The sequence below is a fragment of the Amblyomma mixtum genome, chromosome 5, assembly GCF_055824585.1.
Source record: "Amblyomma mixtum isolate Tamu chromosome 5, ASM5582458v1, whole genome shotgun sequence".
Classification (NCBI taxonomy): Eukaryota; Metazoa; Arthropoda; class Arachnida; order Ixodida; family Ixodidae; genus Amblyomma; species Amblyomma mixtum.
The window spans coordinates 125,866,986-125,894,983 of NC_143016.1; positions in this window are offsets into that span (position 1 = coordinate 125,866,986).

Below are 27,998 nucleotides of genomic sequence, written 5' to 3' on the forward strand. Positions count from 1 at the left end.
ATGCTCCTATGTGATTGTAGCTGACAAGTTGATAGGCGAATGTGTCGATAAAATGAGCCATTTGTTTATCATAACTATATCGGGAGTGTTGGCAATTGCAGTAATTTCATTGATGTATGAAAAAACAGCGTAGGTCCTAATATTTATCCTTGCGGTACTCCATTTGTTACGCTCAACCAAAGGAAAATAAATTATTCACTTTCGTAAATTGGAAGCGTTTGTCAAGATAATATTTTATTAATTTCAATGAGAGAGAGAGACCCATTAATGAAATACAGAGAATTTAGCCGGCGTTTAAAAATTGCTGGCATGCTACTGTGCGTAGGGAGGGGAATTTGGGAGATAAAGACAGAAGGAGAGCAGTGTGGAAGAGGTGAAAAAAACGGAGATAAAATGCGGCCATGAAATGGGTACTAAGGATGCAATGGCGAGTATTGATGTAACCTATGGAATGATGGAGTGCATAGTCCGACAAATGGGCTGACGAAGTTCACTGCATGAAGAATGTATGAAGGTAACGTGCAAGTGAATTTAAAGCTTATCGAGATGTATAATGTCTTTTAAATATGTAAATAGAAAGTTCATTGCAAGTCTCTGTTGCCTAAGGCAGGCTAAGGGACCTAAAACTTTGTCCATTCTTAGGTGCGCGGGGCAGAGCTTCTGCATGCAAAGTTCATAGTACGCACGCTCGTTAGCATACGCAGAGCACTCCAGCAGGATATGTTCCAGTTTCTATCGAGGCACAGTTGACACAATGCGGACTGTTTGTTCATTTGTCCAAAATGGTATCGCAAGCCGTTTGTATATGCAGCATTCAGATGAAGTCGATGATAAAGTGTTTCCAGATGTCGAGAAATTCTGGGTGAGAGTCTTGATCTAAGATGTGGGTTGATTGAGTGAAGAAATTGGTACTAATGTGTCGGCAAACTCCAAAGCCGATACGTTTCTTCGGAAGCAAAACGTTTAGCCATTTGGGACGCATCAGATTTCGTGAAAAAAGTTCGAATGTATCTCCGATGTTGATAGCCCGGCCGCTTCATCTGCTTTTTCATTAGCCTGAATGCCACAGTGAGCAGGTACCCACTGAAATGTTATGCAGTGGACTGCGGCAATAGCTAAATGATGTAGATACCCGATGTCCAGGAAAACTGGCTGGTGATTCGTTTTCTTGAGCAGGTTGGCCAGGATCTGCAGAGATGCTTTTGATTCGGTGAAGATAACCCAACTGCCGGCGGTTTGGCACCGGATGTAAGAAAGAGCTCAGCTGTCGTAGAAGATGTCCTCCGCTGCAGCCAGTAAGAAAGGGCACATGTGCCTGTTGTGCTTTATGTGCCTCCTGAGGGCACATAAAGGCCATAAGAAGAGGTTCCTTTAGTAGTTGAACCATCGGTGAAGATATGGGTGTGCTGCCTATATTCCTCGGGTAAGTAGGCGAGAGTAGCTTGCAGAAGCGCTGTCTGTGGCATGCGGCTCTTTGCATTCACACCTGGAACAGAGGAGAGAGTGTCCATGGAGGAAAGGCCAGAGATAGTAGTTTCTGTGGCTGATTAATAGTAGGAAGGGGCAGGAGCTGCACTGCCTGGCCAAAGCTAGAGTTGCTGTTAGTTAGGTGGACATGGTGCAGGAAGTGCTTCTTCCCTTGCAGGACATGGCGGAGATGGGCACGCATAGTTTCCTGGGCGGCAATCACCTCTAGTGAGAGACATCCTGCCTCCGCTACTGTTCCTGATGCAGAGGAACCATTTGGGAGGCCAAGGCATATTCACAGGCAGTTCCGTGCGGCAACGAGAGTCTTATTGCTTGATGTAGATAATCTTTGAAGCACTGGTAGAGAGTAGCGCAAGGTTCCTTCAACGTAGGCTTTTTCAAGCAGAAGCATTGATCGGCAGTTGCTACCCCACCTTGTTCCCGCCATGAACCTGAACACTTGCGATGCTGCAGTGATCCTCTCGCGGAGTTTTTTGATCTGAGGTGACCATGACAGATTAAAGTCGATTACAACACCCAGGAATCGCTGAGATCGTACATATGGCAGCGATCGTCCGCCTAGGAGCAGCGGATATCGGGTCATCGTTTTTCTTGTAAACGCCATTGCAACACTCTTTTCTGGCGAGAGACGAAGACCTCTGAAAGCCAGGTACATCGAAATGTGCAATAGCGCTCACTGAAGACGTTGCTGGGTAATATAGCGCGAACGCGGTGCGATCCAGGTGCAGATATCATCAGCATAAGTTGTTATGCGGACCCCTCGCGGAAGGTTTCTTCTTATGTGTATAAGGACAATATTGAACAGGAGAGGGCTGAGCACCGCTCCCTGTGGTACGCCCCTCTCCACCGCGTGAAAGCGTGTTGGACCGTTAGGAGTGGTCATAAAAATTTGCCGTTCTTTTAAATAATGCCCAATCCATTTGTATAGCTTTCCTCCAAGGCCAAGACTGGCAAAGGTTGCGAGAATTGCATGTTGAAAGACAGAGTCAAAGGCGGCCTTGATGTCTAGGAAAACGGCTGTCGGAATGTATCCAGCATGAAGGTACTCCTCAAGTGATGAGACGAGGTGGATGATATTGTCAGTCGCAGACCTGTTTTGACGGAACCCGTTCATTTCTGGGGGGGAACTCATTTCGGCTTTCTAGGGACCAAGTTATGCGTTTGCAGATCATGCGGTCCATGAGCTTACCTACGCAGCTCAGTAGGGCAATGGGCCGGAATGATGCGTAGCTTGTTGGCTGCTTACAGGGTTTTAAAACGGGCACAATTTTCGCCAGCTTACAATCCGTGGGGACCTCACCAATCATCAAGGAAGAATTGTAATACTCCAAGAGTCGCCGACGGGAGGTGTGGTGTAGCTTTGCAATGGCGTCATAGGTCAACTCATCATGACCCGGAGACGTGTGTCTGTTTGTCCCGGAGACGTGTGTTTGTTTGCGCACGCCACTTCAACTCCACCCCTTCGCTGCACTCTCCCTTCACGAACAAAAATCTATAAAAGAAGTCTCAGAAGAATACTGCAGACTACTGTCGGCAGGGTCAGGGCATTCGAAACTCTCCGCAGATGGTCAAACAGGCATCCCAAAGGCGGCAGTGCCAGCGTTATACCTGCCTTTAACAATGGAAGAACTATTAATTTTAATGAAGTTGCACGTACTCCATACCGTTCCAGCATATGAAGCAGTATGCTGTTACTAACAGTCGAAGGCTTTTCTCAAGAAACGAACAGCCCTAATGTATAATCCTTATTTTCAATATCCTGTATAATTTTCTACTTTACGTGAAGTAGCGCTTGTTCAGCGGATTTCGATTTTTGAAAGCCAAACTGGCAGCTAGATATAATACTACATTTCTCCAAATTTTTTTTATATAATCATTAATAGCCCACCCAAAAAGTTTCGATAAAACAGGTAATACCTATTTTGGCCGGTAGTTTGTGAAAGCGTTTCTGCCTCCTGACTTGTACATCGGTACAACCTTTGCTATTTTTAATTCTTCAGGAAAGATGCTAGTATCAAACACTAAGTTAATAATATATGCGAGCATATCTTTTAACAAATGGGACGCTAATCGGTTCGCCATTAATTTCATGATACCCAGCTTGAACATCACGTTTTATTTTACTAAGTAAATGATCAGTGCCTTCCGGTGAAACATGGTGGAAAACAAGCGAATTCGGCACGAAACTAATGTGTCTTGTTGATTTGTCTGCTGCCTGCGGTTGAGTAAGCAACAAACTACGCTTGGTAGCGACAGTTTTAGGAAAAATGGAAGTCGCGTGCACGAGCAAAGTTTCAAGGAAGTCTTTATCTTTCGCCTAGGTGTAGGCCACCCACACCTTAAACACAACTTTCTGTTGGCCAAACAAGACAAACCTGTTTGTGAAAAATATGGAGATGAACTGACAGTAAATAACATTGTATTTTCATTTGCGAAAGTCGAGAAGTTAAGAAAAAAATGCTGTTCTCCGTATGACAGTCAGTGCTGCCGTTTTCACCCAAAGCTGCTCTCAGATGAAAATGCAATTGTGGACACGTCATGTGTTTCTTGTTTTTTTAATAGAAGCACGTTTTCTTCAAAAAATTTAAATCTTGATCCACTGCTTAGCCAGAACACCACAACTACTTTGTGATCCATGAGAAGAAGGCCGCGGTCTTTTTTTGATTGGTTGGCAGCCCCGAGATCTTTGCCCAGCCAAGGATGTCCACTGAGGTTACACGACCATTTTTAAAGCTTTTACTAATACTCATTTATAAAGTTTCTTTCCTTGGCCATTACCAGGTGCTACTAACCTTTTACAACTTTTACACCATCGAGGATTTTTCACATTTCGTTGAAATTCTGCATAAAACATTTCCCATAACTTGAGCTTGGCTCCCAGTGGCCTAAGTTGCCTATGTGCAATGTAACCCAACACACAAACACAATATATAGTTGGATGCACTGCAAGCGTTCCTTGAATATTCTGAAGGCACAACATCGATCTGATAAGGCATGTAGAAAGACATTTTTAACGTACATGTTTTCATTATGCGTTGTTTTTTTCTCGAATATGTTGTTCAAATAATCGCTCAGGCGTCTTTAGCAACCGAACCAGTGTCGCAGTGTCACCCGAAGCCGTCGCTCCCTGCAACCGCAAAGCGTTCAGGGTTCACTTTATTTTTCTTGTAAGCTGCGCATAAACATGTTTTCACTACCAGTCCCCACAAAGAATGTTTTCGCGTCAAATACTGGACGCATTATTGGTATGCCTCTTGCAGAAAATCACTGTGACAGCTGGGTGCACTGCAATCGTTCCCTGAATATTGTGAAGGCACAACATCGATCTGATAAGGAATGTAGAAAGACATTTTTAACGTACATGTTTTCATTATGCGTTGTTTTTTTCCCGAATATGTTACTCAAATAATCGCTCAGGCGTGTTTAGCAACCGAGAGAGAGAGAGAAACAACTTTATTGCCATAGATTGGTGGGATTTAGGGCAGGTGGGCTTGGTGTGGCCCCCAGGTGGGGGCGACTTCCTGGGCCCACGAAATGAGTGCCAGTTGGACGCTCTTGTCTGACCTTTTGAGGAGTTGGTTCCATCCTTCTTCAGAGGGAGCTGGCAGTAAGGTTCGAGGGGGCGGATTTCCCGCGCAACCCCAGAGGATGTGTGCCTTGGTGGCGATTTCTCCCTGGTAACAATTTTGGCAGACGGGGTCGTATTCCCCGTCTGTGATGAGTGAAAGTCTAGAATTTCTAAGGATGGAGTGCGTCTGCAACCTGCGGAGCAAGCTGGCTTGCGCTCGATTCAAGTCGGGGTGTGGAGGCGGGAACTGGCGTCTCATCTCTTTGTAGAGGTTGGTAATTTCGGCAATGGTCTGGGGAGCCTCGGCAAGAGCGTCTGGGTCCGTGGGGCCGGCCGCCCGGTTGGTTAGTCCTCGGGCTAGTCGGTCGACCCCTTCGTTTCCAGAGTTTCCCGCGTGGGCGGGTACCCAGACCAGGTTGATCTTATGGTCGAGAGTGCAGCCGCGAAGGATGCGTGCAGCGGGGTGGCAGATAAAACCTGCCGAGTAATTTTGTATCGCTCTTTTGGAGTCGCTTAGGACTGTGCGCGTACGTGGGTCAGCGATGGCCAGCGCGATGGCGGTTTCTTCGGCCGCTGTCGGAGAGTGAGCTACTACTGTGGCGGCGGTGACGAGAGTAGATTGTGGCGTGGTTGCACAAGCCACGTATGTGTTTGCACTTTGCCGTGCAGCATCTACGTATATTGCGTGTTCGTCGGCAAGGTATGTGGCATCTAGTGCTTGGGCTTTCAGCTGACGGCGCGTATCATGGCGGCCAGGTAGCATGTTTTTGGGGATTGGTTTTATAACTAGGCGGCTATAGACCCCTATCGGAATGGGCGTCGTGGGGTGGATGTCGCCTATGGGGTTGATGTTGAGACGGTCAAGTATGAGCCGCCCGTGTTTAGTGCGGGAGAGGCGGTGGATTTGGGCGGTCTTGTGTGCCTCTATGAGTTCTGTGAGCGTGTTGTAGATGCCGAGTTGGACGAGGTGCTGTGTGCTGGCGTACTGAGGTAGCCCCAGTGCCGCTTTGTACGCTGAACGTATAATGCTGTTCACAGCTTCCTCGTCCTTCCGGCGGAGGTGATAGTAGGGGTAGGAGTAGACTATCCTGCTAATGCGGAAAGCTTGCGTGAGCCGACAGAGGTCATCCTCCTTCATACCTCTGCGACGGGTGCTGATGCGGTGGATAAGGCCGTTGATCTGATTGGCTGTGGTGCGGAGGCGCTGAATGGCCTCCGAGTTTTGCGTGTTGTTCTGTATTAACATACTCAGAACGCGCATGGTGCGGACCGGAGGTATGGGATGTGTGTCGACTTCAAGCACAATAGGTTCTTGCGGGTCGGGGACTGGCAAGCGAACCCGTCTGTTCCTGATGACTAGTAATTCGGACTTCGTGAAGGAGGATGTGAGCTCGTTCGCCTGTACAAAGGAGTGCACTTTATCGATTGCTGTTTGGAGGAAGTTTTGGATTTCCCCGTCAGAGCCAGAGTTGGTCCACAGGGTAATGTCGTCGGCATATCATCATCATCATCATCATCATCAGCCTGACTACACCCACTGCAGGGCAAAGGCCTCTCCCATGTCTCTCCAATTAACCCTGTCCTTTGTCAGTTGCCGCCACTGTATCCCCGCAAACTTCTTAATCTCATCCGCCCACCTAACTTTCTGCCGTCCCCTGCTACGTTTGCTTTCTCTTGGAATCCACTCCGTTACCCTTAAGGACCAGCGGTTATCTTGCCTTCGCATTACATGCCCTGCCCAAGCCCATTTCTTCCTCTTGATTTCAACTAAGATGTCATTAACCCGCGTTTGTTCCCTCACCCACTCCGCCCTCTTCCGATCTCTTAACGTTACACCTATCATTTTCCTTTCCATAGCTCGCTGCGTTGTTCTTAACTTAAGCTGAACCCTCTTTGTTAGCCTCCACGTTTCTGCCCCATAGATGAGTACCGGTAGGATACAGCTGTTGTATACTTTTCTCTTCAGGGATATTGGTAAGCTACCATTCATGATCTGAGAGAACCTACCATATGCGCTCCACCCCATTCGTATTCTTCTAGTTATTTCCCTCTCATGATCCGGATCTGCGGTCACTACCTGCCCTAAGTAGACATATTCTCTTACTACTTCCAGCACCTCGCTACCAATTGCGAACTGCTGTTCCCTTGCTAGGCTGTTGAACATTACTTTGGTTTTCTGCATGTTAATTCTTAGCCCCACCGTTCTGCTCTGCCTGTCTAACTGATTGATCATGCTTTGCAGTTCTTGTCCTGAGTGGCTTATCAAGGCAATGTCATCAGCGAATCGCAAATTACTCAGGTATTCTCCATTAACTCTTATCCCCAACTGTTCCCATTCCAGTCCCCGGAATACCTCCTGTAAGCAGGCAGTGAAGAGCATTGGCGAGATCGTGTCTCCCTGCCTGACCCCTTTCCGTATTGGAATTTTATTGCTGACTTTATGGAGAACTATAGTAGCTGTGCAGTCGTTATAAATATCTTCCAATATTTTCACATAACACTCTTCTACACCCTGATTCCGCAATGCCTGCATGACAGCTGAGGTTTCCACCGAGTCAAATGCTTTCTCGTAATCAATGAAGGCTATATATAAGGGTTGGTTATATTCTGCGCATTTCTCTATCACCTGATTGATAGTGTGAATGTGGTCTATTGTCGAGTATCCTTTACGAAAGCCTGCCTGATCATTTGGTTGACTAAAGTCCAAGGTTGTCCTGACTCTATTAGCGATTACCTTAGTAAATACCTTGTAGGCAACGGACAATAAGCTGATTGGTCTATAATTCTTCAAGTCCTTCACATCTCCTTTCTTATGAATTAAGATAATGTTAGCGTTCTTCCAAGCTTCTGGTACTCTCGAGGTCACAAGGCATTGCGTATAGAGGGTGGCTAGTTTTTGTAGCACAATCTCTCCTCCGTCCTTCAACAAATCTGCTGTTACCTGATCCTCACCAGCTGCTTTCCCTCTTTGCATTGCTCCTAAGGCTTTCTTTACTTCCTCCTTCGTTACTGGCAGGATGTCCCATTGCTGTGCTTGACTGCCTCCCTCAGTAACTTGATGATTACATTCGCTACTGTATAGATTTGTGTAGAACTCTTCGGCTAATTCAACTATCTTATCCATATTGCTGATGACATTGCCCTGTTTGTCTTTTAGCGCATACATCTGGTTTTTACCTATGCCCAGTTTTCTCCTCACTGATTTTAGGCTACCGCCGTTCCTTAGAGCATGCTCAATTTTCTCCATGTTAAACTTTCTTATGTCGGCTACCTTGCGCTTATTTATTAACTTCGATAGCTCTGCTAGTTCTATCCTGTCTGTGGAGTTAGACGTCCTCATGCTTTGGCGTTTCTTAATCAGATCTTTGGTCTCCTGAGATAGCTTGCTGGTATCCTGTCGAACCATCCTACCACCTACTTCTGCGGCGCACTCTGTAACGATAGCTGTAAGATTATCATTCATTGTTTCAACACTGCGGTCGTCTTCATCAGTTAAAGCGGAAAATCTGTTTTGCAGCGACATTCTGAATTCCTCTACCTTCCCTCTTAATGCTAACTCGTTAATAGCCTTTCGCTTCACCAGTTTCGTCCGTTCCCTCTTCAAATCTAAGCTAACACGAGACCTTACCATTCTGTGGTCGCTACAACGGACCTTACCGAGGACCTCCACATCCTCTACGATGCCAGGGTGTGCGCACAATATGAAATCTATTTCATTTTTAGTCTCACCATTGGGGCTCTTCCAAGTCCACTTCCTGTTTGCGTCGGCATATATTGAGTGTTTAATGTGAGGTATCTCTTCCAGGAGCGGAGGGAGGCCTCTCATTGTAGTGTTGAAAAGGAACGGAGACATGACTGCTCGTTGTGGTGTTCCTCGGGTGCCTAGTGTGATCTTCTCGCTGTGGAGGTCTGCAATGTGAAGTTCTGCTGTACGGTTATGAAGAAAGTCGGCGATGTAGTTGTAAGTGCGAGTGCCTACATTCATTTGTGAGAGGTTTGCCAGGATTGAAGCATGTGACACGTTGTCGAAAGCCTTGCTGACATCTAGGCTTAGGATGGTTCGTGTAGCTCGGATGGGTCTCGGATCGAGGATGTCGTGTTGGATTTGCCACATAATGTCTTGAGTGGAGAGGCCGGTCCTGAAGCCGATAATAGTGGGGGGAAAAAGGTCCTCTTGGTCTACGTGAGTGTGGAGTCTATTGAGTATGACGTGTTCCATGACCTTTCCCAGGCAGGACGTGAGCGAGATGGGTCTAAGGTTGCCCAGCTCGAGTCGTTTGCCTGGCTTAGGTATGAAAATCACTTTGGCATGCTTCCAAGTGTCTGGAAGGCGACCCTCATGCGAGTGTTGGTTGAAGAGGTCCGTGAGTGCCTCGACGGACTGATCTTCGAGGTTACGAAGCATCTTGTTGGTTATGTGGTCGTCGCCAGCGGCTGCGGTGGTTTTAATCTGGTTGAGGGCGGCGCGGACTTCTCCTGCCGTGATGTCGGCGTCTATGTTGGTGTTCTGAGCACCCGTGCACCCTGAAGGGATGGGAATTTCAGTGGAAGTATTGATGTATTTGTCTTTCAGGGTAGCGAGGAGTTCCTCATTTGTGCCCTGAAAAGCGTGTATGACACGGGTGAGGTTCTTGTGAGATGTGGATTTGGTGTGATTTGGGTCCAGTAGGTGTCTGAGCAAGAACCACGAGTTTTTGCATCCTAACTGGCCGTTAAGACGGTCGCAGGTTTGATGCCATTGCTCCTGACTCAGTTTGATGGAGTAAGCTTCGATCTCTCGCTCGAGGCGAACGAGACGGAGCTTGAGGGATCGATTGTGTTTTTGGCGCAGCCAGCGAGCGCTAAGACTGCGCTGGGCCTCCCACATGTGTATGAGTTTGGCGTCGGGAGAGGGGCCATCCTCGTCCTGGGTAGTCGTGGAGGTGGCATTGGCGGTGTCTTCGAGCAGCGAGTTTGTCCATGTGTCCATGTCGTCTATGGGGGCCGAAGTGCGTTTGGCGCGCACGTATCGGAAGGCGTCCCAGTTAGTGTGCCTGATTGTTCGGTTGGGGGCTTTGGTGTGTGTAGCCGTGAAGGTTGTGCTGAGAACATAGTGGTCGCTACCTATGTTCATGCCGAGGGTTTCCCAGCGTGCGTCTGGGATGTTGCGGGCGAAAGTGAGATCGGGGCAGCTGTCCTGTGTGACACTGTTTCCAATGCGAGTAGGCCTGTCGGGGTCTAGGAGTAGTGTCAGGCCCAGTGTTTGGGCTGTCTCCCACACTTTGGCTCCCTTACGACCGCATGCTTTGCGGGGGTAGCCCCACTCGGTATGCGGCGCGTTGAAGTCACCTAAGATGAGTAGCATCCCTGTTTGTGTAGCCGCGCAGGCCTTACGAACGAGGGTTGTCACTCGTATGCTTTTGTCCCTAGGGGGGCTGTAGACGTTGAGGATGTGGAGTGGGGCTTGTGAGCGGCTGTTCGGTAGGACCTGTACGAAAGTGTACGGAACCTCGGGGTAACTAAGGTCTATATGATTAGCTGCTAAATTTCGGTGGACCAGGATGGCGGTGTTGGGCCGTTGGTCTGGTGTCGTTTGTTGGTTATATGCGGCGTAGCTGGTAAGTTTCGTGTCCATGTAGGTTTCCTGAAGTGCGATGATGTGGGGGGTGTGCGGCTGGGCCTACCAGTGTCGCGGTGTCATCCGAAGCCGTCGCTCCCTGCAACCGCAAAGCGTTCAGGGGTCACGTTATTTTTCTTATAAGCTGCGCATAAACAGATGTTTTCACTACCAGTCCCCACATAGAATGTTTTCGCGTCTAATAGTGGACGCATTATTGGTGTGCTTCTTGCAGCTAAATCACTCACAGCTGGGTGCACTGCAATTGTTCCTTTAATATTGTGAAGGCACAACATCGATCTGATAAGGAATGTAGAAAGACATTTTTAACGTACATGTTTTCATTATGCGTTGTTTTTTTTCTCGAATATGTTGTTCAAATAATCGCTCAGGTGTCTTTAGCAACCGAACCAGCCCCAGTAGCACAAATGGGGATCTGAATTGCGGGCCCTCGCGGGCCCCACACGGGCAGCCCGTGGGGGCCCGATGTGGGATATGTGCGGGATTTGCAACTCAGCATCGCGCGGGACCCACAGGGGCAGCCCAGTGGGCTTGCTACATAGTACCAGCAGGGGACCCCTATGGTCTGCATGCATAAAAACGATACAGGGGGCTTTCCTCGGTCCTTTGTGGGACCCATAGGGGCAGTAATGGGCTTCTCAGAGGGGACCTCCAGGGGGGCTTAGGCAGCAGTGCAGCGGGGACCCACACGGGCTAGCCCAAGTCTGGCCCACATGGGCAAGCCCAAGTCCGACCAACGTGGGCTAGCCCAAGTCCGACCAACGTGGGCTAGCCCAAGTCCGGCCCACGAGGGCTAGCCCAAGTTCGGCCCACAGGTAAAACACACATAGACCAAAAAAGAGAGAGGACACACACACCAGCGCTGAATTCAGCGCTGGTGTGTGTGTCCTCTCTCTTTCATGGACTTGGTGTGTTCGCGCTGTCGAGCCATCATTATGAATATACACTAATTAGCCCAATCTGGACTTCATCCACAGGCAAAACAGTCCACTTTTGCTTCTCAACCGGTTTTCCTTGGGTGATGGCTCCCCCGCCCAATTGCTTCTCCTTGTTAGAGACACCTCGGTGCGCGCTATCTTTTCCCCATTGAACAAGAAACGCGAGCTGTGATGCATTAGGGGAAAGGTCTATTGGACAGTCGCAGGTATTAAGCGACAGCGTAAGGAACTCGTTCAGGTGAAATCCCGGCTCTGCCCGTCGGAAATAAACCAAAATTCCTGTAAATAGAAAAAGAAAATAGCCCCACTGCGCCAGGTGGGCAAGTAACGCGTATGCCACGAAGGTTTTTGTTTGTTCTTTATTCCCGTAGGCCACGAAGGGTAATTGCTTCAGGCGTGTTTGAGCGACACCCATTGAACGCGTGGTCAGGTGTATGGCTTAGTAACCTGTGTTTGGGATGTGTTCTGGTCTGACAGTAATGAAAAAAAAAAACAAATATGTGGTGAATGGGGGCTTAACGTTCCAAAGCGACTCAGGCTATGAGGGACGATGTAGTGAAGAGCTTCGGAAATTTCGACCATCTGGGGTTCTAAAACGTGCAAAGACATCGCACAGTACACGGGCCTCTAGAATTTCTCCTTCATCGAAATTCGGCCGCCGCGGCCGGGATCGAACCCGCGTCTTTCGGGTCAGCAGCCGAGAGCCGTAAACATTGAGCCACCGCGGAGCCAGACAAATATTAATATGCAAATTACGCGTCAGAAATTGGACGGAATGAAAAGGGATGTTATGGTGCTTCATTGTACTGGAACAAATGGTGTGTATGTGTACAAGTGGCTTAGTATGCCGTGCTCTGTAAGCTAGATAAGGATTGATCATAGGTAATCAATAATTGGGATTGTAATCGACGATCGTTATCGGTAAAGTGATTGTGGATTGGTAATCGCTAAGAAATAAGAAAAGGAAAAAAGACGAAAAGAAGCTACCGAGAATCTCACGCAGCGGAAGCTGTACGTCACATAACTTAAAAAGAGATAATGCGTGCAAAAGAAGACAGGACGAAAGAGAAGGCACGGACAAGCCAGGCGTCTCATGACGCCTTTCCCCGAGGATTGGCAATGCTCAGTATCGTGAATGCACCTCACGCCTTTCGTATTTGAATCAATATTGTGTTTCAAATGTGTGTCGTAACATTGTTTGTGTGTAAACAGGTTGCTCGGACGATTCCAATGCTTGCTTGGTCATCCTCCTTTATTTACGGCACATTCCGCAGCATCGATGCGATGCGTGATGTTTGTTCAGGGCCTTAAGCCGCTCCCCCTCAGGACGCTCGTCGCTGATTGCGCTCGCACGTATGCACCATATGCCTGTGTAAAGAAAGAATACAGACCACAAAACTAATTTTAGTCTTGTTATCATGAAGGACAAGAAATTTCGGTATGTAACAGAGAAAATTTTTCGGCATTTTGTCTCTCTACGCTGTGCAATCTACAACTGGCTGGTTCAAAAAAGACACTGAACAACTAGAAAGTTTCTGTTGGCGCCGAGCATATAACTGAGACGGCGGCAGTACTCAGACAACAGAGTGATTTCAAATGCGTACTTACGTCCTAGCAGCACGACGTCGCCGTCATAAAATCCGCCTTCTCCGCCGTGGCCTCCACCGCTAAAATGTCAGTAAATGTCACTGTTCACCACTCACGTCTTTCGGACCGAAGTTATTCAACACTGAGACAAGGACGATAGGGTTCCACCATACTTGCACTGGACGTACGCATGGAAGGCGATGTCATCTTCGATCGTGGATTGATCAAGCAACACGAGGAAAGGAACACAAAAATGTATAACACAAATTCAACGACGACTAGCGAGTGCCAGCGTGTTTTCGCAGCTACCTTCATCCCTTGACACTCAACCCAACCGCAGGAAAAAACCTGTTCCAAACAAACGCATGAAAGGCCGGACACAGTGAACAAGTAGAATCGGAGCCCCCTCTCCACTTCATGGAGCGTCGCGGGGAGTGTGGTCGGGAGGGCGGCTTAAAATGTTCGGTAGTGGGCTGTAGAGTGAGTGCCTCCGCGCCATTTCGGGGAAGGGGGCTGGGAGGGACAGAGGGGCCCTCGGGGAAGGAACAAAGGCAGACAGACAAAGCAGGTTTGAGCAGGTTTTTTTTTTTGAGAGTGGACCCAGGAAAGCAGGGAAGGCGGTGGTGAGAGGAGAAAAAAACTTGAAAAAAAAAAGTGCGCAAAGACAGGTTACTCGTGTGACGTTTCTACAGGAGTTTGTTTTTATTTTGTTCTCTCTAGCGCTGTACCTTTTCCCTAGCTAACCTTTTCTTGTTCGTCGATAGAAATGTCGGCGATTTGTGATTAGTATCTCTTCCTGATAGGGTGAAGGGTGGGGCAGCTCGCGATGGCGCTTGGCCAAGTGGCGTTATCAATGTGCGATCACTAGACGAAGAAGACGCGCAAAGAATGCCTGCACAAAAACCAAGAATTTTGTGTCTTGATCGATGCATCCTACAGACTGCTGCTAGCGGACATTAAAAAAGCTGCTGCAAGTAACGTGACAGTAACAAACCTTTTGCAGCCTCTGGCGCAGTCGCCGGAGGCTCGCTATGTTCATCAACCAGTCATGAATTCCATGCGCCACATGTTGCATGGGGACGACGAAAGCGCTTGAAGTGCTGGCGTAATTGAAGTGCGTTGAAACAAGCAAGAAACCTTATCCTGGCAGCTTTCTCCGCGGCGACCGTAGCACACCAGAAAAAAATACAATGAGATAAATGCAAAAGAAGCACCAACAAATCTCAGAAGCGGGTTCTTTTGTTATTACGACGTTCAAAGAGCAGCTCTTCGTCAGAGTGAAACGTGCAAGGTCTTGCTATTTGGTCACGCTTGACCCTTTTACCTCTGATGTAGGATATCCAGGCAGACTAAATGCGAGAATGTCAACTCTTCCCGTGTACAACTAGTGTACGTGTGACTGTCGATAGGTTTTGCCCGGCAACTCGCTAATTGCGCATGATGTTTCTGCACTGTGAATCCCAGAGTAATCTGCGCAGGATGTACGAAGGCTGCTGGCGGATATATACTAGCCGTTTCCCGCACACACTGATGATGAAATAACTTTATTTGCACCCGTCAAGGAAACAGAGGGCGAAAAAGACGAGTCTTGACCGCCGTCATCTTCCCCCCCCCCCCCCCCCTTTCAGCAGGCTGGGATCCCTTGGGATTCAGCGGTGTCCAGGGCCAGACGGATGACTTCTTTTTGTTCTTCTTCTTTCTGGCTGGCCATTAAAGCCTCCCAGGACTATATATTCCTGTCTGGTTCGTTGTGGCTAGGGCATGTCCACACCATGTGGATCATGTCTGCTATTTCATTACACTGTTTACAACTGGGGTCTTGGATCGCCGGATGCCATCTGCTTAGTGCGAGTGGGTTCGGAAAAACTCCCGCCTGCAACTTTCTCCATATGACCTCTTCCTTTTTGCTGAGGCCCTTGCATGCTCCAGGTAATGTCTGTCTTCCTAATCTGTAATGGCTAAGAATATCTTGGTACGTGTTCAGCTCCTCGCTCGTCGGAAGGGGCTCTCTGCTCGACGAGACCGCATTGGGGTCCCGGTGTGTGAGTCCTCAGGCCAATGCGTGCGCTGTCTCGTTTCCCCGGAGGCCCTCGTGGGCCGGAGTCCAAACAAGGTTAATTAGTTCTGCCGGTGTCGGGCCGGCAGTCAGAATTTTGACTGCTTCGACAGATACCCTGCCTGCGTTGTAGTTGCGGATAGCCGATTTGGAATCTGTTATAATCACCCTGACATTCCGTTCAGTTAAAGCCAGCGCAATGGCTACCTCCTCAGCCGCTGTTGAATCTCTCTGTTGGGTGCTGCAGCAGGAGACTCGGTCTCCGCCCTCCCTGGTCGCTAGGGCTTCGAAACCCGTTCTGCCTTCATATTCCGCCGCGTCCGTGTAAACCACGTCCTGTCTATTGGCTAATTTTTTCTGCAGAGCTTTCGCTCTGTCCTTTCGCCTACCCTCATGGTGTACCGGATGCATATTCCTTGGGACTGGTGGGATTCTGATTTTGTTCCTTATGTCTGTTGGAATATTCTCCGTGTGTTTGGGCCGCGCTCGAGGTTCGAAGCCTAGCTTTTCTAGTATTTTTAACCCCGAATGGCTGCGTAGGAGTCGTTGTTGTTGCGCTACTCTGGTAGCCTCAATGAGCTCGTCTAGTGTGTTTGAAATCCCCATGTTCAGAATTTTCTGGTGGATGTGTACGGGGGGAGGCCCAGAGCGGTTTTGACGCCTTTCCTAATTAGGATTTCAATCTTGTTTTTTTCTGCTTTGGCTAGCCGTAGGTATGGTGCCACGTATGTGATTCTGCTGATTACAAATGATTGAACTAGTCTTAAGAGGTTCGTCTCCTTCATTCCCGCGTGTTTATTTGCTATTCTTTTCAGTAGCCTACACGTTTGGCTTACACTCGATTCGAGTTTTCGTATCGTTTCGGTGTTCTTACCGTTTGTCTGTATCCTAAGACCCAGTACTCTAATCATCTCCACTGAGGGTATTTTGTCCCCGTTTACCGTTAGCGTTATCCCATGTTCATGGGGCTTTCTTTGTCTCTTTTGTGGGCCGAGGAAGAGCGCTTCCGATTTCTCGGCAGAACATTTGAGTCCTACTTGTTTTAGGTACGACTCAATTTCCCCGATCGCTCTTTGCAGGGTACCTTCGATGTGCGCGTCACTGCCTCTGGTAACCCAGAGGGTGAGGTCGTCCGCGTATATTGTGTGGTTGAGCCCTTCTATACACGCCAATTTCTGTGGTAAGCCAATCATTGCAATGTTGAAGAGTGTTGGCGATAGGACCGAGCCTTGGGGAGTACCTTTGTTGCCCAGCCTTATGCCTTTCTCTTCCTTCCCTCCTAGGCTGATAGTAACTGTTCTGTTTGAAAGGAAGTCCTTCACGTAGTTGTATACCTTTCCCCCTACATTTAGAGTTTCTAAGCGTTCTAGTATGGCTGCGTGGTCAACGTTGTCAAAAGCTTTGGCCACGTCAAGGCCGACTATTACTCTGGTATCAGCTGTTTCGTTGTCTAGCACTTGTTCTTTAAGTTGAAGCATAACATCGCATGCAGAAAGATGTGTCCTGAATCCGATCATCGTGTCGGGGTAAAGCTTTTGTTCTTCTAGGAATCTGTTTAGCCTCGTTTGAATAACGTGCTCCATTAGCTTACCTACACATGAGGTAAGCGAAATGGGCCTCAGGTTTTTCGAGACGTAGTTTCTTACCTGGTTTCGGAATAAGGACAAGGTTGGCCTCTTTCCACGAAGGTGGGATTTGGCCCTTGTCCCAACATTCCTGCATGTACGCTGTTAGGTTTCTAATTGATGCATCATCCAAATTCCTCAGCATGCGATTGCTGATTCTGTCTGGACCTGCCGCAGTTTTTGTTCTGAGTATGTTCAACTCCGCCCTAACCTCTCCGATGGTGATGGGCCCATCTAGAAGAGGATTCTCTGCGCCCTTGTACTCGGGGAGGGGTGTGGGTGGTGTGCACCTCAAGTACCTGTCCCTCACTTCAGAGATTAGTTGATCGCTAGTGCCTTCGTATTTATATACGAGTTTCTGTAGTTGTTGTCGTGCCGCATACTTTGTCTTGTCTGGGTCTAAGAGATGTCTGAGCATTTTCCACGTGTTGGCTTTGCTGATTCTGCGGTCCATCTGCTCGCAGATACTACCCCAGTTTTGTCTGGTTAAGTTGAGCGCGTGCTCCTCGATATCTCTATTCTGTTTGGCTAGGAGCTTACGTATGTTTCTGTTCCCCTTGTTTTGAGCAAGTTTTTTTTCTAGCTCCCTTTTCTTGCGCCACATACCTATCATACGCCTGTCTACCTCTTCTTGCGTTTCGTCTGCTTCCACCTCTTCGGTGGCTTCTTTAACTGCCGCGAGAATGTCTGTGCCCCAAGATTCTATGTCTCTGATTGCGTCTCGGGTATGAAGGTTCGCCCTGAATAGATCCCAATTTACCGCTGCGACCTTTTTGTGTTTCGGTGTGGGCGGTCCGTCTTCTACCACGATCTCAATAATTTTGTGGTCGCTTCCTAGGTCCTCCCCCGTGTTACACCACCTTGCCGTGATTTGGCCTCCGGTGAGTGTTAAGTCAGGTGTAGTGTCCCTACTCACGCTATTGCCCTATCTTGTTGGTTTGATGGGGTCAGTGATCAAGATGAGCTCATTGTGGAGAATGCTGTCCCAGAGTTCTCTGCCCTTGATTTGCGTATATTTGTATCCCCATGCGGGATGATGAGCGTTAAAGTCCCCTACAATGACGATAGGGTTTTTGGCCGCTATCTGTTTCGTTTTTCCGAATAGCCTGTCGAAGCCGCAATCCTTTCTCTGTTTCGGAGAGCTGTATACGTTTAAAACGAATAGGCTTTTCTCTCTCCGCTTACGCGGTATCATTTCGATTAGAGTGTGATCTAATTGGACGTGCCCTGTCTTGTGCTGCAGCGCGGTAACGTTGCGTTTGACAAGGGTGGCAGCCTGCGTGTTGTCCCCTCGGCCCGGGTACGATTTGTAACCGGGCAGCTTCGCGTTTTTCCCGCACTCTTGTAAAGCTGTAATTTCGGGTTTGACTCCGTTTGCAAGGAACGATTGTAAAACGGCCCGTTTACGCAGAAAGCCCCTACAGTTCCACTGCCAGATAGTATTATTGTTCTTTGGCCAAGGCATTTTTGGTTGCTTGGAATTCCGCGTATATCCATTGGTCCCTTTTCTCAAATTCCGCCGTGAGAGCAGCGTCTCGCTTTGCAAATTCTACTCTGATCGTTTCTGTGACTTGTTTCATGAATTGCATTAGTGTTCCGTTCAGTAGTTTCATGTCCTGTTCTTGTTTGTCGCTTAGTTGTTCGAATTTGGTCTCAAGATCCGACTCTTTGGTACGTTTCTTTTTTGAAGGGGGTTTTTCAACCTTCGCTGTCTCTACCTCTTTATCCTGCTCCACTTGCATAGGCGCCATTGCCTTTTCCTGTTGCGGTTTGTTTTGCTCGGGTTGTTTAGCTGTCGTTTCTAGCATTTTGATCCGCTCTTCTTGCTTCGTAATATAATCAGTTAAAGTCTTAATCTGATCTGCCTGCTGTTTAATAAGTTCTTTTAATTCTTTAACTGTCTCGGAGTCCTGGGAAACTTTAGCTGGCCAGCTCACCTTTGCAGCTTGCTCCTTGCGTTGCTGTTGCTGTCCGGTTTGTAGCCGGGGGAAGGACTCTGACCGGAACCTCGTTCTGCTGCCGGATCTATTAGGGGAGCGGCTGTTCCTTCGGTCTTCTTGCTTCGCTTCTTCAGCCTCCTGTTTGGCTTCCCATTGGCGTTTCTTGACAATATAAGGGGTGCGAAAGTGATTTTTGCACCTCTTGTCCCCGGTGTAGAGTTCTTTGCCGCATAGTTGGCACTGCGGTGTACATTGGTGCCCCTCGGGGGGCGATGTCATGCCACAGCTGCGGCACTTGGTCACCTCACTGTCGCAGACGTCCGAGCGGTGGCCAAGTCCTCCGCACTTGTAACAGACCTCATAGCGTTTCTTCTGCATGTTTTGCTACTGCGCAGCTCGCGCTTAGGCCTTTTCTACCAGATATGTACGATACAGGCGGGGAAAATGTTGGAATCGCAATTGTGCCCATGCCTAGCCCATATATTTTCCATGCAGGACCAATTTAGGCTACAGCCGGGAATACTGGTGTTAGCCCACACACAGCCCAATTGGTTCCGTTAGGGCGCTGCACGGGCAGCCCCTGTTGGGTGTGCCCGCACTTCACCGTCATGTAGCCCCATTTTTATGCACACGAACTGCACGCAGCCCATGCTTACCCCTTTCATACCCGATTTAGAATACAGGCGGTGAAGACATCGGAATGGCAAATGTGCCCATGCCCAGCCCACGCGGGACCTTCGCCGGTGTTGCTAAGACAGCCCAAACTGCATTCCTGAAACGCTTCGCCCCTGTGAAGCCCATAGTTTAGCCCCTGTATTTCCTACGCGGGACACATGTCGGCTGAAGGCGGGAATACTAGCTCTTTGCCCACACAAAAACACTGCGGCTCCCTCATGGTGGTGCACGGGCAGCCGCTTTTGGGGTTGCCCGCGCTTCACCATAATAGAGCCCGCATCCTAGCCCGCGTGTATCTGCGGTGGGACCTAGGTGGGCTGCCCAGTCTGTTTAAGCCCATGCCTAGCCGACGAGGGACCCATTCGGGCACGAAGTGGGCAGCCCCAGCGTTTTGTGCCAGCACTGCACTCACGGGGGACCCCTGTGGGTTTATTGCGGGCAGCCACCAGCCCTCATTGCCCATGTCAGACCCGCATGGGCCCGCCACCTTGTGCTACTGGGGAGTGTCGCGGTGTCATCCGAAGCCGTCGCTCCCTGCAACCGCAAAGCGTTCAGGGGTCACTTTATTTTTCTTATAAGCTGCGCATAAACAGATGTTTTCACTACCAGTCCCCACATAGAATGCCTTCGCGTCAAATACTGGACGCATTATTGGTATGCCTCTTGCAGCTAAATCACTGTCACAGCTGGGTGCACTGCAATCGTTCTTGAATATTCTGAAGGCACAACATCGATCTGATAAGGAATGTAGAAACACATTATTAACATGCATGTTTTAAATATGCGTTGGTTTCTTTCTCGAATATGTTGTTCAAATAATCTCGCAGTCCTCTTTAGCAGACGAACCTGTGTCGCGGCGTCATCCGAAGCGGTCACTCCCTACAACCGCAAAGCGTTCAGGGGCCACTTTATTTTTCTTATAAGCTGCGCATAAAAAGATGTTTTAAATACAAATATTGGGTGCATAACTGATACGCCTTCTGTGAGCTAAATCACTGTCACGGCTTCATGCACTGCAAGCTTTCTTGTACATGAAAATATTCTAAAGACACTTCATCGATCTAATAAGGAATGTAGGATTGCATTTTTAACACCCAAGTTTTCTTTATGCGTTGTTTTCTTGCATTTATTGTTCCAATAATCGGCGCCATCGCTCTCTCCAAGGGTAAACTGTTGGGACCTTCATTGTTCTTGTAAGCAGGATGTAAAAAGATTTTTTGCATACCAGAGCCCACTTCGCCCTTTGTCTTTTCTGTTGCCAATTTAGCTAAATCATCCTGACGCCTTTCGGAGCTGAATTATTGTCAAGCTTGTTCCAGTCGAAACAACGCCTAGCACTAGTAGATTCTGATGTCTTTTCAGTTCTAAAATCGATGAGGAAACATATTTTTGTATACAGAAAAACCAAGTGTCGCCTTGTATACGGGTGGCTTTTTATTTATATTTTTAGATTTGCGTGGTATGCTTACTTTTATCCTTTCCTCATAATTTCGTGTTAAATGACTGTTAATTTGTTTGATTGTATTTGCTGTAACCTACTGATTTGCGCGAGCCATATTTTTGTTCATTTTGTGTTACTTGTAACTGCTGTTCTTTTGTCATTTTGTCTATTGTACCCCACTCCCCTCTGTAATGCCCTCGGGCCCTGAGGGTACTGAAAATAAATAAATACCTGTGAGAACATTTTCTTTATGCGTTGGTTTTTTTTCTCGCATTTTTTGGTAAAGTAATCGTTCAGACGTCTTTAGCCGCTGAACCAATGTCGAGGCTTCTTCCGAAGCCATCGCTCCCTCCAAACGCAATGTATTCACGGGTCCCTGTTTCCGGGTTATAGCGTGCTTATAAACAGATTTTTTTTTGAATTCTAGTCCGAACATCTCCTTTTTTTCGCGTCAATATTAGGCGCATAGCTTGTACGCTTTTTCTAGCATGACAACAGTGACAAATCGGTGCACTGCTCCCCTAGAGGGACATCTGCAACTTGTAGATATTGATGAATTACGACACCACGGGTTCCTGAGCACCCCCAGAAACTTCCCTGCAGACGAATTCTGGTGAGCAGTGCGTCACCATGGACTCGAGAACCCGCGCTGAGCCGTGCGTGGCTCTGCCATGTCCGGGGAAAAGGCGATCCTGGTGATTGAACCGATGCCGAGCGGTCGGACCTTTAAGGCCCTCGGCGGAGGGAACACATCACTATCGCCCCAGCTTCCTGGAGACCCCACTCCGGCCTGACCCGACCGGGGGAACTCGGCAGTCGGCTTTTCCTATCCTCGCCTCCATCTCCCAATTTCCTATCTTTTCCTGTTCCATCATCAATTTCCTTTTATCTTTTTTTTCCAGACGGCTTGGGTTAACTTTGTGTGGTGTAACTACAGTAATTTGCGGATATGTGGTTGTAGCAGTGGTATACGGCCGGCGGGGCAGGACTTGCTTTTAAGTTCCTGCACCGTCCGTTAGTTGGGATTCATGGTGGGTGGCTTGCACCATGGCCGAAGAACATATATTTTTGATGTGCGACTGCTTCCTTTCAGTGGCGCCACGGTGGCCCAGTGGTTATGGTGCTCGACTGCTGAGCCGAAAGACCCGGGTTCGATCCCGGCCGCGTCGGTTGAATTTCGATGGAGGTGAAATTCTAGAGGCCCGTGTACTGTGCGATGTCAGTGCACGTTAAAGAACCGCAGGTGGTCGAAATTTCCGGAGCCCTTCACTACGGCGTCCCTCATAGCTTGAGTCGCTCTGGGAGGTGAAACCCTAACAAACCAAACCAAGCCAGAAGTGCCATGCTCACATTTATGGGACCCCATAGCTACAAAATGAGAACACTAACAAAAAAATTTGGGAGAGGCTTAGCTTGGTTAAGCCCAGTAATTTCCGATAGCAATAGCACTGGCTGCGCCTGGTTTGCCTGGTGGTGTGTCTTGGTAGTGCTCTTAGTAAAGCTTATTTATGAAAGTTTTGCATTTGTTTTACATGGCATTATACTCACGACACGAGGGCCCCCACGTTCTGGGAGATTTATGCGTGCCTCGGTCGCCAAAACTAGCGGCTGACGCTAACGGATGATTGTCTAGAAGCTTCCCTCTTCTTTCACTCCCACTTCCTCTCTTCCTGTACGGTGCGGTTCGTGGGTCCACCGAGATGACAGAGAATTTCCTTTCCTCAAAAAGAGTTGCGTTCAAAGGGCAAGGCATCGCGCCGAACGGGTGGTGGCGTTCCTCCCTTCCTGTGGTTCGGGTGTCCACCGAGATAACAGAGAATGACTGCTCCACGCCTTACCCTTTGAACGCACCGCTTTTTGAGGAGAGAGAGAGAGAGAGAAAACTTTTATTGCTCTTTCAAGAGATTCGCGGAGATGAAGACTTCTTGGTCGTCCTGCTTGGGCGCTGGCGACTTGAGTCTTCGAGCAAGGGTGGGCCCTCAGTCCAGGGCTCCACTGAGTCGTGCCGCTTCAACAGCGTGCTGTACCAAGGCCCTCTGGACCTCGAGCTCGCTGCTGGAGAGACAGCTCTCCCATTGCTCCTCACTCGGTGTTTGATAATTGTGGAATGCTATGTTTCTTTCGCACTCCCAGGTAATGTGATAGAGTGTAGGTGTACCGCCGCACCAGGGACAGTCTGATCTGAATTGCGTTGGTGACATTTTGCTGTATATGTACAGGTTAGGAAAAGTGTTCGTCTGTAGCCTACGCCATCCTACAGCCTCTTCCCTAGTCAGTGCTCTGTGTGGTGGTGGATACCTCAATCTAGTTCCCCTATAAAGTTGTAGGGTCTCTGCGTAGCCTCCCTCGCACGTGAGTAGCCGTAACTCCGGGGCGTCCGATAAGCCTGCTCGGTAAGTGAGCCCTCGAGCCAGGCTGTCCGCCCTTTCGTTTCCTGCTACGCCTGCGTGAGCTGGCACCCAGATGATATGCTGTATAGGCGTTTTTCCAGCGGAAGCTGCCGCCTCGCCGATGATCCTAAGGGCGATGCCGCTAATGTTGCCCTTCGTATAACTCTTGCATGTTTCTTTCGAGTCCGTTAGAATGTTCAGGGAGCGGCCTCTTCTATAGCCTTCGGCTACCGCCAGCGCGACGGCAATCTCTTCGGCCTCCGCTATCCCCGACACTCCCACTGAAGCGCAGGAGGTCATTTCCCCTGTACCATTGACTACCACTACAGCGGCTGTGCGCTTCTCTACGCTTGCGTACATAGAAGCGTCCGTATATAGTGTGTTTTCGGATCGGCCTAGCCTTTTGTCCATCTGCTCGGCCCTAGCCCTCCGCCTCTCCTCGTGTAAGTTGGGATCCATGTTTTTAGGCAATGGCCCTACATTGAAAGTCCTTCTGAGGTCGTCTGGTACTTCTGTGTATCTGTCAGCCAGACCACCGGTGTTCCGACCCAACCTCTTCAGGAGCGCCCTTCCTGTGGGGGAGCCTCTGAGTCTAACCAGTTGTGCACCCGTTTGAGCCTCTGCGAGCTCGTCGAAGGTGTTGCTGACTCCGAGCTGGAGCAGTTTTTCGTTTGATGCGTTCCTGGGTAGGTGCAAAGCGATCTTGTAGGCCTTCCTGAGGACACAGTCGGCCTGCTCCCTCTCCGCTTTCGTTGTAGCGTGGTAAGGCAGCGAGTACATGACCCTGCTGACGAGCAAGCTGTTCACGAGTTTTAGAGTGTCTTCTTCCTTCATTCCGTATCTTCTCTGAGATACTCGGCTGATCATTCTTCCCACTTGTTCCGCGGCCCTCTTGAGCAGGGTGATGGTGTGACTGCATTTGCGGCTACTTTGCAGCCACATACCCAGGATGCGGACCAGGTTCTTTTCCTGGATCAGCTGTCCTTCGAGGACGACATCCAGTGAAGCTTGGGTGGGGTGTCTCCCTATTCTGATGATCTCCGACTTTTCGGTCGAGCACCTCAGGCCTCTCTCCCTTACGTAGTCTTCTATGCAGGTGGCAGCTTCTTGTAACCGATCTTGTTTCTCTCCTAGCGACCCTTGGGTGGTCCATACGGTAATGTCGTCGGCGTACATCGCGTGTTGAATACCCGGGATCTCTTTGAGCCTTCTCGCTAGTCCTAGCATCGCCATGTTGAAGAGTACAGGCGATATGACAGAGCCTTGGGGTGTTCCCTTGCAGGGCGTGGCGAAGACGTCGCTTCGTAACTCGCCTAGCCCTACGGTTGCTGTCCGGTCACTTAGGAAGGCCCTGATGTAGTCGTGGACCCTCTTCCCGCAGTTCGTGTCGTTTATGCCTTCCATGATGGCGGCGTGGCTCACGTTGTCAAAGGCCCCTTTGATGTCGAGGGCCATGACAACGTTCTCCCCGCTTCTTGGCATCTTCTCCAGTACTTCCTCCTTTAGCTGGAGGAGTACGTCTTGCGTGGACAGGTGAGCTCGAAACCCGTACATGCTATCGGGGTAGAGTTGGTTCCTCTCCAGGTGCGACTGGATTCTCTTCGTTATTACTTTTTCGTACATCTTGCCTAGACAAGACGTAAGGGAAGAAAATGGCGCAGTAATTCTCTGTCATCTCGGTGGACACCCGAACCGACCGCTAAGCGCCCTGCGCGCGGCAGGAGCGGGAGTTAGGCCGCGCTTGGTAGCTGCGGCCTCGCTACGCGACGGCGCAAGTTGGAGCCCCGCTCTTGCAGCTGTGACGTCAGACCGCTAAGCGTGCCGCGCGTGGCAAGAGCAGGAGTTATGCCGCGCTTGGTAGCTACCGGCCTCGCAACGCGACAGGCTGAAAGTGCAAGCAGTATTGCTCCCAAGAGAATTTTATTGGACCCCATGGTTACACGATAAGGGACCACAGTCCCTCAAAAAATACAAGAGTGCAGTTCGCGACTAGTGTCGCTCGATTACGGAAAAGCGATCACTCAAAACACGACGGCGACTCCTGTCGCCCTGCAAACAAAAGTATGCTTTCGCAATAAAACCGCCAGCTACCATGTCACTGCTCTTACGATATGAAGAGATGTGCCAGAGCCTTGACGCTCTAAACACAGAACCTGGCACTGCGCTATGACGAGGCCCACTACTTAAATGGTACAATATTCCTGCACTTTGCGATTTCGCTTTTGTACAAATCCATAAGAAACAAAGTCCACAACAATATATAATGCGAGAATTTCTTGCCCTCGCGGAAAAGTACACTACTGTCACAGTTTTTTGCACGGATGGTTCAAAAAGCGATGATTGCGTTGGAAGCGCAGTGGTAAAAAGGAAGTGGAATGAAGAAGTTAGGCTTCCACAGTGTGCATTGATCTTCACTGCCGAATATTACGCCATATGTGTAGCCATAGAAAGGATAGTGATCGAGAACCTAGCAAAGAGCATTATTTTCACACACTTGCTAAGTTTACTCGCATTATTTTCACAGACACTCCGCTACTTGGCGAAATCATACACAACATAACTGCGCTAGCTGAGGGACACAACATAACACTGCCGGGTACAAAGTCAAGTAGGCATAAAAAATAAAAAAGAGCAAATATGTGGGCTGCTGAAGCGCGTGGCAAGAAAATTAAAAAAATTAATATCCCCGATGTCGACTGGCGGAACTGGTGAAGTGTAAACGAAGGGAAAGATGAAGTTTGCTAGGAAGAACGAAGTAAGCAAGAAACTACGCTTGGTAACGCAAGTTTGAGGAAAATGGAAGTCGTGTGCACGAGGAACGTTTCAAGGAAGTCATTATCTTCCCTCTCCGTATAGGCCACACATACCTTAAACACAACTTTCTGGTGGCGAAACAAGACAAACCAGTTTGTGGAAAATGTGGAGATGAACTCACAGTTAATAACATATTTTTATTGTCATGTGCGAAAGTCGAGAAGCTATGACAAAAGTGCTCTTCTCCGTTTCAGAATCCATGCAGCCGTTTTCACCCATCGCTGCTTTCAAACGAAAATGTCATTGTGGACACGTCATGTGTTTTTAGTTTTTTTATAATAGAAGCAGGTTGTCTTCAAAAAATTTAAACCTAGACCCACTGCTTCGCCAGATGCATCTCAACTATTTTCACATCCATGAAAAAAGGCTTAGGTCATTTTTTGATTGTTTGGGAGCCTCGAGATCCTTGCCCAGCCAAGGATGTCCGATGAGGTTACACGACATCTTTTAAAGCTTTTTTTGCTAGTACCCATTTCTAAAGTTTCTTTCCTTTGCCACTACCAGGTGGTACTAACTTCTTAGGCCTTTTGCACTAACGATGCTTGTTGACATTTCTAAGAAATTCTGCATAAAACATTTTCCATACCTTGAGCTTGGCTCATTTTGGCCTGAGTTGCCTATGTGCAGTGTAACCCAATCCACAAACACAAGATACAGTTCGGTGCACTGCAAGCGTTTGTTGAATATTTTGAAGGCACTTCATCGATCTAGTAAGGAATGCACAAACACATTTTTGAAATACATGTGTTTTATGCGTTGTTTTTCTTTTCTCGCATATATTTTTCGAGGTTTGCTACACGTGAATTTTTTTCAAATACCTCATATTAGCCTTTTTTTTTGTTCCTCTTATTAACTTGTACCTGCCTTCTTAACTTGTTTACTTCTTTTTTCAGCCGTTTGTATTCTGTGTTTTATATCTGTTGTTTTCTCTGATGAATCCCCCCCTCCCCTATGTAATTCCCGCATTGGGCCTTTAGGGTATTGAAATAAAATATAAAAAAATATTGTTTAAATACTCGTTCAGATGTCTTTAGCAGCCGAACCAGTGTCGCGACGTCATCCGAAGCCGTCGCTCCCTGGAACCTCAAAGCGTTCAGGGGTGGCTTTATTTTTCTTATAAGCTGCGTATAAACCGATGTTTTAAATACCAGACTCTACATAGGCTTTTGTCGTGTCAAATACTAGACGCGTTATTGATACGCCTTTCGCAGCTAAATCATTGCGACAGGTCGAAGTACTGCAAGCATTAATTGAGTATTATGAAGGCACTTCACCGATCAAGTAAGGAATGTAGAAACACATTTTTAACATTCATGTTTTCGTTATGCATTGTTTTTTTTCTCGTATTTTTTGTTCAAGAAATCGCTCAGACGAATTTAGCTGCCGAACCAGAGTGGTGGCTTCATCCGATGCCGCCGCTCGCCCCAACCGGAAAGTGTTCAGGGGTCACTTTATGCTTGTTATAAGCAGCGTGTAAACCGATGTTTTAAATACAAATATTAGGTGCATAACTGATAGGCCTTTTGTAGCTAATTCACTGTGATAGCTCGATGCACTCCAAGCGTTCCTGTACATGAAAATATTCTGAAGACACTTCATCAATGTAATAAAGAATGCGGACGCACCATTTTTACATTCGAGGTCTGTTAGAAAAGTATCCGACTTTATTTGTTTTTTCGAACTCCTGATGGATATGAAACAAGCGCGCTTGCGTCAGCTGACCTTGAACCTTCGTGCGCATGCACGAATATTTTCCGGCCTGCCGATACCGTCAGTCGTTGTGACGCAGCGTTTGATTGAGGCAGTGCGCAGTGCTCTCGTCGGTTTTTTATTTTCAAGGAAAATGGCGCAGCGAAAGG